At 40.2% G+C, this 13,102-nt stretch overlaps 1 long non-coding RNA gene across 2 annotated transcripts in view; it reads left to right on the top strand.

Annotated features, from left to right (window-relative positions):
* Nucleotides 1-3,302: 3,302 nt before the first annotated feature.
* LOC138155479 (uncharacterized) overlaps nt 3,303-13,102 on the top strand; it is a 48,903-nt gene continuing 39,103 nt past the window's right edge. For both annotated transcript variants that reach the window (XR_011166842.1, XR_011166843.1), the window contains exons 1-2: nt 3,303-3,521; nt 5,874-5,991. This is a non-coding gene — a long non-coding RNA (uncharacterized lncRNA). The remainder of the gene's footprint in view (nt 3,522-5,873; nt 5,992-13,102) is intronic.

Raw genomic sequence — 13,102 nt, 5'->3', positions numbered from 1 at the left:
AATAAGAAAAAGCAAAAAGAACTTAGCATGGAGAAATCCAAGCTTCAAGTCCCTAAGTAATATGATTACTAAACTATAAAATTACAAAGATTTTTCAAACATTAAAAAAATAACACTACATCAAAAATACTAGTTTTTCAGCAATAGCACATGAAGGATGGCAAAATCTGGCAGAAAATAATCACATTTAAAGGCATAGGGTTAGACCTAAAAGTTACTTATCACACACATTTGAACATTATACAAAGGCAAGATGGTATCTTTCAAAAACCAATAAGACATTAAAGACTATATCAACAAAAACCTGCAAATGAAAAATCCCAGCAAATAATTGTGAAGGAATTCTGAATCCACAGAAAAATAACTCAACAAAAATAGCACATTTTGAGCCTGTTACTACCTATACTAAAAATCATGAAATAAGGTATATTGGGATTTTTATTAATGAGAATGGAGCAAATGTAGAGTTTGAGATGAAAGCATTTTTAACTAAAAAAAAGTTAAACTGCTCCTACTTTGAAGCCTCATTACAACATTCAGGTGACAATGGCCCCCTAAAGAGGAGTCCAACCTTGGGCAAGCACTGGCAGGCTTTCCACCAAGATGGAAAGACTTCATGGGCAGATGGCATCTGCACTCTAGCTCCAGCTAAGTATAGAATGGATCATATTGTAAGAGCTGAAAGAAGCTTCAAAGGCCATTTAATCCAAACTTTTCATTTTAGAGTTGAGCTAAAAGGTCTGGGGAGAAGGCTAAGTATGTTTCTGAACAGGGTCTATATTTAAATCCAAGTCCCCTGATTCCAGAGCCAGTGACATTTCCACCACATCACAATGTCTGATTGATCGTCAGAGGACGTCTTTGACCCTGGCAATCCACAAACAAAGAGGCATCTGCAAATTCTAAAGAAATAGTAATTTGCATATTAATAGGGGTGGTGGTTGGGGAAGGGAAGGGAAAAACTGGTGCTTGGAATATGAGCTCCCTAAAGTCAGGCACCAAGATCTTTCCCATTCTTAGCATCACCAGGTCTTAGCATAGTTCTTGGTACCTAATAAGGACTTAATAAATGCTTGTCAACTGTCTGGTGCTTCTAAAAACAAAAATCCTATCTCGTGGGGGTGGTGGGGGGAAGGCAGGGCAATTGGGGTTAAGTGACTTGCCCAAGGTCACATAGCTAGTAAGTATTAAGTGTCTGGGGTTGGATTTGAACTCAGGTCCCCTGACTCCAGGGCCGGTGCTGTATTCACTGTGCCACCTAGACACCCCAAAACTTCTGCCTTTAACATAAAGGAGGTTTAAGGGATCATTTATACATTCAGTAGTTTAGAATTAAATGAAGTTCATTAAAGTAGAAAAAAAAGTCATTGGAGAATAGGATAGATGAGTCTCCTTCCAAATGAAAAGGCAGAAGACACATCTAATTTAGCTTTTAGAATGTTGCATGTAACAGGAACATTGAGAATTAAAGAAAAAGAATCAGTCAATAAGTATTGAGCATCCACATACACACGTACACATATGTATATCACAAATACATATCTATAATCTATGTATCTATATACACAGACACACACACATGGACATGGTAAATGTGTGAATTTGTTTTACTTGACTTTGCATATTTGTCACAAGTTTGTCTGTTTTCCCCTTTATCTCCAAAGTGGAGGAAGAAAGTGGGAAAGGGAGAGACAATAGAAACAGGCATGGAAAGGGAATAATAAACATTGCTTTAATCTATATTTTGGGGTATTGATGGATTTATATGCCATATAAAAGTGGAAAATCAGTGAAAATGATATATTTTACTTTTTGATCCCAGCATGGTAAATAATTCTTTTGTTCATATGCAGTTCTTTTTTTTTTTAATTACCAGTTTCTATAAAGGATGGAAGTGTAGTTTTTATCCTTTAAATGTAAATCACTGATAAGGAACTCTACTGCTTTCCAATCTAGTTTCTTCATAGCTACCAAAAGAAAAGGCGAGATGAAAAAGCTTGTGGAAGCATGGGAAGCAAGGATGGAGGATTGAGGGACAATGGGCTGCTTAGTAGAGGGTACAGAGCAGCTAGTTGGAGCCATAGTTCATAGAACACCAGGAACACTCATCTTCCCGAGTTCAAATGTGGCCTCAGATACTTTCTATCTGTGTGACCCTGGGCAAGTCACTTCACCCTGTTTGCCTCAGTTTCCTCATCTGTAAAATGAGTTGGAGAATGAAATGACAAACCTCCCCAACATCTTTGCCAAGAAAACCCCAAATGGGGGTCACAAGGAGTCTGAATGACTGAATATAATTGATTTGATGTCAGAGCACCTGAGTTTGAATTCCTGTTATGCACCATTTTTCTATCATTTTAGGCAAGTAACTTCCCCCCTCTTAACTCTCATTTTCCTCTTTTGTAAAATAAAGGAGTTGAACTTAACACTCTCAATCATCTGTTCCAGTTCTCAGTCACATTAATAGAGCCTAGAATCAGTCAGTCAAACATTTATTAAGTTCTAGGCTAGAAAAATTTCTTAGGGTGGTTCAGCAGGCTGTCTTCTGGAAAATCAAATTAATCTTCTTAAAAGACCTGACCAGTCTATTGCAATGTGGTACAACCAAAGCAACACCGGCTGTAGAGTGAGAGGATCTGAGTTCAAATTCTACCACTGGCATTTATTGTGTTACTTTAGGCAAGCCACTGAACTTCCCTAAGCCTCAGTTTTCTTATTTGTAAATGGAGGAAATAGAGTAGATGGCCTTGGACCCAACTATAGAGCTATGATCTTAAAATGAGATTGAATCACTCAAGTCCTGAAACAGTTTTATCTCAATACTCAGTTTTAAAAAGAAGACATGTTGTACTCTGTGTGTGCGCAAAACAATATTTTACTGCAGGAAAAGTAACTTTAATGATCTCAAGACACAAAAGCACAAGATCCCAAGGCACACCCACCCAAAAAGCAATTCATTCCCTTTTTACTGGTAGAATTTGGCCTACTATTTTCTGACAATTAGTTGTCTGTACATAAAGCTATGTATACAAGAATTAAGTTTCCGTTCAAGCTTTACATAATTCTCTCTTGGTAAGGTAATTGTACTACAAAGGCAAAATTCTAGTCTTGGTATGTACCATAATTATTTCTATCTTTTTCCCCATTATGCTATTTCCCTTCCCTTTTTTTAAAGAAGAAAATTAAGAAAACGGTTTCCCCACATAATTCCTTCTCTCCACACCCCCCCCCCCCCAACCCTCCATTCTTCTTTAAAATAGCAACCACAGCTGCCAGGAATCTCCTCTGGGGCTTTAATAGCATTCATCATTTTTACAGCTAGAGGCAGAGGGATCAAGAAAGAACACAGTAATTCCTCTCTAATGGACTTTCCTTTCACTGGCTCAGTTCTTTGGATAGACTTGGTACTTTTTTTTGCATAAAATACATGGTTTTCCTCACAGTGGAGTTAAAATATTGAATTAAAGGAGCAACCGTAAGCAACCAGCTGTTTGTCACTGACTGTGTAAAGGGAATGGAGGGTAAGTGGACCTTCAGTTCTTTACCCAGTGCCCCACTCAGTAGGCTTTCTTCCCCCTTTCTTCTGATCTCAATCTCCTTCCTGCTTCCCTAGTGGTGTTTCAGTTATGCACAGTCAGTCGTAAACCCTGGTCACTAATTTTGAGCAGACTAGCCCAAGAACAAGGTAAGTCATGGTACTTAACTTGGATATTTGTTGGAGGTCTAATGAACCTCTGATCCTATTGGGGCCCACTAGAGCTAAGAGCTGGGGCTGTAGTAGCTGGTCAATCTTTCCTTCCTGTAACAAAACCTGCTTTAACCTCAAAACTTATAAGAATCTGCAATGTAAAAAAAAACACTTTCAGATCACCTCTTGACCACAATATATTTCTTCCTGCTCCTCCTCTTTTATCTTGCAAGTCAGTTCAATTCACTGAATATTGATGGAGTCCCACTATGTACTTAACACTGTGGAGTATGAAAAGAAAGGCCTTTACTCAAGGCTGGAGAGATGACTAGTATTACAGAGACATTGGAGAGTAGCTGGAGAGATCTTTAGTAATGATGAAGTCCTAGTATATGCTTGACACTGTGGAGGATGAAAAGAGCCTTAATTCAATTTTGGCGAGATAACTAGTATTAGAGAGAAGTTGGAGAGTAGCTGGAGAGACAGCTAGTAATGATGAAATCCTACTGTGTGGAATTGTGGAAGATGAAAAGAAATGCCTTTACCAAGGAGAGACAATAAACAGTTGCTCGCAATCTAGTAGAAGCAACATGAAACAGAATTAAGAGAGTAAAGCAAACCTTCATGTATATAGTTAAGTCTAGGAAGATACAAAGAGCCCTCAGAGCTCTAAGACAGAAAATCTCCCTTTCCCAAACACATCCTGATCCCATACATAAAGACTCCGTAATATGTCCTGAATAAAGCTTTTTTGTTGTTGTTTTTGCTTTGGGTGCTACATACCCGACCTCCTCTTCTCCTTTCTCAAATACTTACATAAAGTCAGGAGAATGGAGCGGGGTGTGGTGAGAGTAGGGGTGAGGGTAGAGATGTAGCTCCAGCTGCCATCTCATATATTAATGGAACAATTGTTTTCCTTTGCCTTTGCCTTGCTGGTTTACTCCCCTACCAAAATCCCCCTTCAATTTACTATGTGACCTTGGGTAAGTCTTTTTTTTTTTTGCCTTTTGGGGTCCTTTGAAGATGTCTTCCAACTCAAAATCTATGGATCCTATGTTTTGACTTCCAGTATTTTGAAATGTTAGAAAAATGGAAAAGGGTTACGGAGGAAAAAACAAAACAAAACAAGATCCACACTGACATCTTGGAAAATGCTGGAGAGAGTCTTATTTTTCCCTTCTATCTGTTGGTTTCATCCCATAAGTGTTTCCTGGGTTTGGTTTTGTTGGGGTTTTTTTGTTGTTGTTTGAACAGTATCAGGGATGATTGGGGCTCTCCACAGGAAACTGGGCTTGGGACTGAGCAGCCCCAGCAAGAGCAGCAGGGATCTCCTAAGGAAGGGGCAGGGAACTTCTAACACAGAGCCTCTCCACATCTTAGTCTAATCCTGGCAGTAGGAAAGAAGGGCCAGATCAAAGTTCATCCGCAGAAAAGGGAGGGGAGAGGGGGTGAGGAAGCCAAACCTGTTCCTTTGAAGTTACATTAGGCCATTAATATACATCACATCTGTTTAATTTAAAACCCCTGCTCAGTGTTGGTGAAAGTTAATTGCACACTTCTCAAGACCCAGCATTAAGTTACTATGTACTTGGATGGGAAACGTGATTTGTGCTGTAGTTAATGACAGGGTTCAGAACTGAGTCCGCAGTAATGTGCTTTCTGTAACTTGCCACTTCTCTGTAACTGCCAGTATCCATGCTCTACATAAATAGGATTATAAATCTGGCCCCAAATGGGTCTCTTGCACCAGCTCCTTCTCCATCTCCGTATAAACTGCCTTTTGCAGGATTCAAGTTTACAAATGTGTTTACGCTTCTCTCTCTTTCATCCAGCTATAACTTTTCCTCCCAGTCTTTTTTCTTTCCCCTTGTGGCCAGTTAGGTTTTTCACAGGTATTTTTTCTACTGATGGACAGTTCAAAATGTAAATTTCTGTTAATTTTCCAGGAAAGCAAGGGTGAATGGAGGACACCCTGCTGTACTTTCCAAGAGATGGTCCTTGCTAGGGATTACAAAGACCTTTTCTTTAGCAGATAGCAGTCCTTCTGACTAGAGCTAGAGGAGAAAGCCTGAGTAGCATTTCTTCAAAGATAGACACAACTTGAAAATGTACATGAAATACTGCTGCTCGCCGAGTTTTATTTCTGGCTAGTGTTAAGAAATGAAATCCCATCTTGTCTCCCCAGAAATCCTGACCTCTCATCCTGTCAGTAACTGAATGGCTAATGATACTTTTTTGGTATGAATTAAACGGGGTCCTGAGAACCACAGAAAGGCGGTATAGGAAAGAGCACTGGATTTGGGGTAAGAAAACTTGGGTTTAAACTTGGCTCTATTGATTATTTCTTTTTCATCTTGAATAATTCATTCCTCTGGGTCTCACTTTACTCATCTATAAGATAGGACAGTTCATGGATAAAGTGTCAGGCTGGAGTCATGAAGACCAGAGTTCAAATCCAACCTCAGACACTAACTGTGTGACCCTGGGCAAGTTACTTAATCCTGTTTATCCCACTTTCTGTAAAATGAGCTGGAAAGGGAAATAGCAAACCACTCCAGTTATCTTTGCCAAGAAAACCCCCCAAAGGGGGTCACAAAAAGTTGGGCTTGGCTGAAAAATGACACTATTTGCATGATCCTGGACAAGTCACTTAGCTTCTGTTTGTCTCAGTCTCTTTATCTGTTAAATGGGGATAATAACAACACCCACCTCCCAGGGTTGTGAGGATCAGAGGATAATAATTGGAAAGCATGTAGAAGAGTGCAAGATGAATAGTGCTGTATACGTTAGTTATTATTATTGTTATTAATTTTATTATCTTGAAGATATTTTCTATTTCCAAATCCTATTTAATATAATTTCACAAATATTTATTAAGCACCTAAATGTGAAAAGCTCTGCCATAGGCACTATGCTATGACCCAAAACCAATTTGCTATCAAACCCTTTAAAAGTAGCAGTAATAAACAGAACTTCAGTAGTGGCTTCTGGTCATAGGGTGGGAAAGCCATGGGAGCTGTAGGCTCTTACAGCCACAGGAACTAGCAAACTCAGGTGAAAGAGAGGGAGGTTACGGGTTGATCCAATTGTGTGTAATAAGCATCAGAGACAACCCAGAGTTGTTAAATAAAACTAAATTAGAAGATCATGCATGCCTTGCTGCGGTTCTTAAAGGAGGTGTTAGGGACAGAGGAAATAAATCATGATGCTTCTCTGAATACTTTCATGAATTTTTGACATCTTGCCTTTGGGCTGTTGAAGTGCATGTGTATGTGCATTATGTAATGCCATGACTAAAGTCAAGGTTAGCTGGATAACCTCAAGTTTAGCTAGTAGGTTTTAGCTATTATCATTAGCCAAAAAATATTGTGGTGATAATAGTTTATTCATTTAGTCATTCATTCATTCAACAAAGATTTCTTAAATGTCTACTATGTAGTAAGACACTATATGAGATGGTAGGGAAGATACAAAAATAAATAAGGCATAGTCCCTACCCTCAAGAATCATATGATTGCAAGATTTATAGATAGAAAAGATATTTAAAATTACCTACTCTGGCCTCCCATCCCATCTTCCACTGAGGCCCAGAGACTTATCTAAAGTCATACAAATGTCAAGTAGGAGAGTTAGAACCAGGTCTCCTGATTCCAGATAATAATAACTCATTTTTCTATAGCACACTTTTCACAGGAACTTTGTGGAATGGCTACTGAAATCATCATCTTCATTTTATAGCTCCAGTACTCCTACCATACCAGTTTACAATCTAGTGAGGGAGATAAGACATGACCTCAACTTTAATGTTAGGCAGGGGGTGTGCTGGATCCACTCTAACTGACTAGAGAGCTGATTGTTAAATTTTCTATGTATTTAACCCTAAGAAATCAACAAAGGTTACAAATCAAGGTTTGATTTATTGTCTTGTTGATTATCTAAACATAAGAAAATGATGGAGAGGGGTGGCTAGGTGGTGAATAGAGCATTTTCAGGAGGACCTGAGTTCAAATCCAGCCTCAGACACGACACACTTATTAGCCGTGTGACTTTGGGCAAGTCACTTAAACCCAATTGTCCTCCAAAAAGCAAAAAAGAAAAAAAAAAGAAAGAAAGGAAGGAAGGAAGGAAGAGAAGAAAATGGGAGGGAAAGAAGGAGGGGGGAAGGGAGGGATAGAATTTGGAACTCAAAACTTAAAAAAAAACAAATGCTAAAAATTATTTTAACGTGTGATTAGGGAAAAATAAAATATTATATTTAAAAATTCATATTAAACTGAAAAAGTAAGGCATCTACAATATTTTTTTCAAAGAGTCAGTTGAACATTTATCATCATAATGCTTCATACTGAGTAGATTCTTTTCTCTCCTCCCACACCCCCATCCCACCCCCACACTGGGAGATTTCACTGAGGAGGCAGCATTGGAGCAGTCATGAAAGATAGTGGAGATTTCACTGCAGAGAGATAAATAGCTGAGAAGGGCATGATAAAGATGGGTGAGTTGTGAGAAAAGTTTAGTATGATTCCAATGATTTAGCATGATCCGATGATTCCAATGAAAATCAACTGAATTTAATTCAACAAGTATTTATTAACTGCCTGTATCTAAGGCACAGTGGTTGGTGTAGGGATTCTAAGACAAAAGGTGAAGCTCCTTCTAGGAGCTTACTTTCTGCTGGGAGAATCCAACATGTACTCAGATAAATCAGCATATTAACTTCAGGAAGGACAGAGCACTTCAGCCATCTGGGAAGGCTTTATGGGGGAGGTAGTAAGTAAACAGAGCTCTGAGGGCAGGGAAGGATTCTGAGGGGTAAAAGTGGGGATGGAGCATATTCCAGGAATCAGGGACAGTTCTTACCAATGCATAGATGTTGAAAATAGAATGTTGAGCTTAGGGAATACCAGTTTTGATAGAACTGAAAGCATATGAAAGGGAATAGTCAGAAATAAGGTTGGAAAGGTCAGGGGAAGCCAGATTATGGAAAGCCTTAAGTTCCAATTTGAATAGATCATAGAATACAAGATATTGAGTAATATGAGATAAAATTGGAAAAGTAGGTTGAAACTAAATTGTGTGAAGGCCTTGAATGCCAGGCTAAGGAATCTGGGCTTTATTAGACTGAGAAAAAAGTCCTAACAATTAGAACTGTCCAAAAGTAGAATGTGACATCTCAGGAAGTGAGAGATTTTCCCTTATTAAAGGTCTCTATAAAAAGGCTAGCTAACCACTTATCATGAGGGATCCTTGTTCAGGCACAGTTAGATTAAGATGACCAACTCTGAGATTCCATTGTTCTATGAGTAGGGAGAAGCCAAAGGTGGTGATATCAGTTACAAGGTTATTGAAATAGTCCAGGGAGAAGACAGCAACTGCTTGAACTAGTTACGGCAGTGGTGGGAATGGAGAAGAAGAGACAGATATAAATGATTTGGAGGAGATGGAATATATAGAACTTGGTTACTAAAGGTAGAGGGCTGAGAAATGGGAGAGGCCAAAGAGGATTCTGAGGTCATTGTTACTAAGCAGGGATAACAGAGAATAAGTAGCTCCATTAACAAAACTGAATCAGCTAGATATTAATTAAATTCAGTCAGTTAGATTTTCACATTGCTATATATGTTCTTTACATTCAGAAAAAGAATGGAATTTTTAGCTGTCCTTTGTGAGTTGAACTGGCACCAACCAAATAGGTTTTCTTTTGATTTCTCCTTGGTCAGATGAGACTGCAGTCAGTGGTAACAGGTTCCATTAGTGAAAGGAGTAAAGATGATATCACAGATTCAGAGGGGACAGACCTCAAAGGTTATCTAAACCAGTCCCTTCATTCAAGATGAGTAAACTTGGGCCCAGGAAGTAAAATAGCTTATTCAAGGTCACATAGATAACAAGTGGAAGAAACGGGTTTGAACCCACTCGCTCTGACACCAACAAGATATTTTATGTGAGTTTCCAGCAGTGGTAGCCCCACTGGAATGCTAGTGGGCCAGGAAGCATTTGTAGATCTGTGAAGGATTTCTTTTCTAAAATTCGGATCTGACACTCCTCTAGCCCACCCTGGAACTTCCTGCCTTCCATAGCATTTCCCACAACAGCCACCACAGGGCAAGGTTAGTCAGATTTGCCTTGGGTTCAAGTTCAAATTGGACCTCAGACACTTCCTGTGTGACCCTGGGGAAGTCACTTAACCTCTGTTTTGCCTCAGTTTCCTCATCTGTAAAATGGGGATAGTAATAGCACCTACTTCACATGGTTGTTGTGAAGATCAAATGAGAAGTTAATTGTAAAGTGTTTAGCACAGTGCCTGACACATAGTAAGTACTATATAAATGCTCTTCTTGTTCACTTGTTTCAGTCACGTCCAACTCTTTGTGGCTCCATTTGGGGTTTTCTTGGCAAAGTTAATGGGAGTGGTTTGCCATTTCCTTCTCCAGCTCATTTTTCATTTGCCATTTCTATTCTCCAGATGAGGAAACTGAGGGAAACAGGGTTAAATGGCCTGTACAGGGTCACACGGCTAGTAAATGTCTGAGGCTGGATTTGAACTCAGGAAGAGGAATCTTTCTGACTCCAGGCCCACTTCTCTATCCACTGTGCCACCTAACTGCCTGATATCAATGTTAGCTATTATTATTTTTTTTCCTTGACTCCCAGGCTGACAACTTTGCACATGAGGCAGAATTGGGCTACAGAAGCATCCTCATTCTTCTGGAGAGATGAGTTTGGGTACATTTGTTTGTCCCATTGATTTAGAGTTGTATCTTATAACTAGGAAAGTTGGAGCGGGATGAGAAGCCATTCTTGTTCTATGGAGTGGATAGTGTAGCCATCTCTCAGTATCTCATGGGCTATCTGGTGGAAAAGGGATTCAATTTGTTCTGCTTGGTCCAAGAAGACAGAATGAAAAGCAGTGAGTAAAAAGTACAAAGAGACAAATTTAGAGTTGACATAACCAACAGAGCTATGAAGAAGTGAAATGGGCTGCCTTGGGAGGGAGTAAGCTCCTCCTTACTGGAGGTCTTTAAGCAAAGGGTGGACGAACATTTGTCAGGCATGTTGTTGAGAAGATCCTTGTTCAGGCATAGGCTGGATTGAATGGTGTCCAATATGAGAATCGGTGAAACAGGATGTTCGTGCCTCTTTAAGTTTGGGAGAGGGCTTAAGTTGTTTTAATTATAAACTTATATTTGATAGTTACAATTTCTGGAGGATGCAATGATGAAGCTGTCTAGTATCTTCTACCACATTTTTCTACAGTGAGTGTGAAAGTTATATCCTATGTAAATCATTCACCAGAAGGTAACTAATTGATAGTAACTTAGCCAGAGTAGCCAGAGTAATTATTTCTACTCCCATCCCCATTTTTATATATGTGTATATTAAACCCATGTGGAGATTTGACTCAGAAGCCTATTTCTGCTTTCTAACTAATCAAATTGGGGTAGAATAGTTTATTTAAGCCTCCATCTTCTTCCCAGATTGTTTCTTTACATTGTGACCCATTTTATGTAGTTGCCATGTAGGAAGTATGCCTTTAGAAGAGGAAGAAAAAGAAAAGAAGAAGAAGAAGAAACAAAAAGGCTTCCCACATCATAGAGAAGTTTCCTTCTGTGTTTTGTTCTGTTCTTTTTAAAAGGAAATTTGTAAACATCATGCAGAAACCAACGCGATGGATTTTTAAAAGGTCAAGTTTCATAGCTAAGTTTGAAGTTGGAGTTAGGAGGGGGTGGAGGGAAGGCCTAACTTTGAAATCTCAAGCACCTTGCCAAGACAGCCCTTTGCTCCTACTCCTGTAAAGGGCCCGTGTCCCTCCTGGGGCTTTCAGAACTCTGTATGCACTGAAGGAAGCAAGGAGTGATCGTGGATGGAGGGCAGCTCCCAGTTCACAGAAAAAGGACCATTCCCCCAATAAGCCCAGGATTCTTGAACCACATCCAGGCCTTGTGGAAAAGATGCTTTTTGGGCGGAGAGTCAAGTAAACTACTGATGAGCTTGACAAACTTAGACTTGGCAATGCAATTCAAAAGACCCTTCCAAATGCCGATCTAGCAGAAAATTGTAAGGCAGGCTCATTGTTTACAGCCCAACTGTGCTGCAAAAATCCTGGGGAAAACAAGCTTGCCATGTTGGGGACAAAAAAAAATGTGTACAAGTATAAAAAGTGTGTGTGGTACCTCCACTGCGGCAGCCTGACCTGATTCGTTCTCTGTATGCAGAAAAGCAGTAGGCCAGGAAGCATTTTCAGATGTATGAAGGATTTCTTTGGCAAGAATCCTCTTTGGAAATTCTAATCCACCACTCCTCCAGCCCACCCTGGAACTTCTCCTTGCTTTCCTCAGCATTTCCTTAGGGACAAGGTTTGTCAACTTGTCTCAGGCTTAAGATTTGCTGTTGGCATTGCAGGTCAGGCTGTCTCGTTCTATTCAGCCCTCCCCCACTGGAGTACTATCCACAGTTAGAGGGGCCAAGAGCCCTGGGAGTGGCAGGAGGAGAGAGGCCTGGGAGGTAGGGAGGCTCCCATGGCCCAGAATAGGTATGCACCTGGTGCAGCTGTGATGGTTTCTGCCCTTCTGGTGATGGAATTGAGTCCTGTAGAGTTCCCTGGAGGGAGGTCTGTAGCATCTCACCTTCTAGTATGATTTATAACTTGACTAATCCTGAATAAGCTGGGAGTACCTTTTCAGAGTTCAGCCATTCTCCAGAGTCGGGAGGAAGACTTTCAAAGTTAAGTAATTAACTATGACACCTAACCTGGGTAACTAAGTGAATGCCATCCTGCCGTTCCTAATGGAGAGCTCTCCAAGAGTAGTTCTTATCAGACCCACACCAGCTTTTGTTTGGCCTCCTCAACAGACACAGCTGCATCTGAAAACACCTCCCCCACTTCCACGGCAGAATTCCCCTGGAAGCCAAAAACCATTTTAGGATTCTCCAAGTTCCAACATGCCACTGGGCCATTTAATTCTTCCAGTCTGGAGAAGTTCTAAGGCCAGGAGGGTTGTTGGCATAAATCCTTTTGTGTGAGCATATGGGGCAGCAGCAAATCAGTGGAGAGGGTTTAGGCCTATGTGGCATCTGGCTTTGTCACTAAGTAGCTATGTGACCTTAGACAAAGTCACCTCCAGATTTTTTCTGGGTCCATCTTATAACTTCTGATAGATAAGCTTTGTCAGTTCCCAGGGGAGGGTTTCCTCTTCCTGGGGGCTGAAATTGGGTTTCCACACAGCCTTTCCTGGTTTGGAGCTAGGCCCTTTTCCAACACTAATACTTTTTGCTCAGTTGCAAAAAAACAAAACAAAACAATCTTTCAGTCCATGACTCAGCACAACACAATGGAAAGAACACTGGATTTGGACTCAGACACAGGAAACAGACACTGGGTTCACATCCTGGCTCTGCCACTTACCTTTACCT

Source organism: Petaurus breviceps, unplaced genomic scaffold (assembly GCF_028583685.1).
Source record: "Petaurus breviceps papuanus isolate PSGF00001 unplaced genomic scaffold, PetGlider_PUasm1.0 91133, whole genome shotgun sequence".
Classification (NCBI taxonomy): Eukaryota; Metazoa; Chordata; class Mammalia; order Diprotodontia; family Petauridae; genus Petaurus; species Petaurus breviceps.
This window is presented reverse-complemented; position numbering and strand designations above follow the sequence as displayed.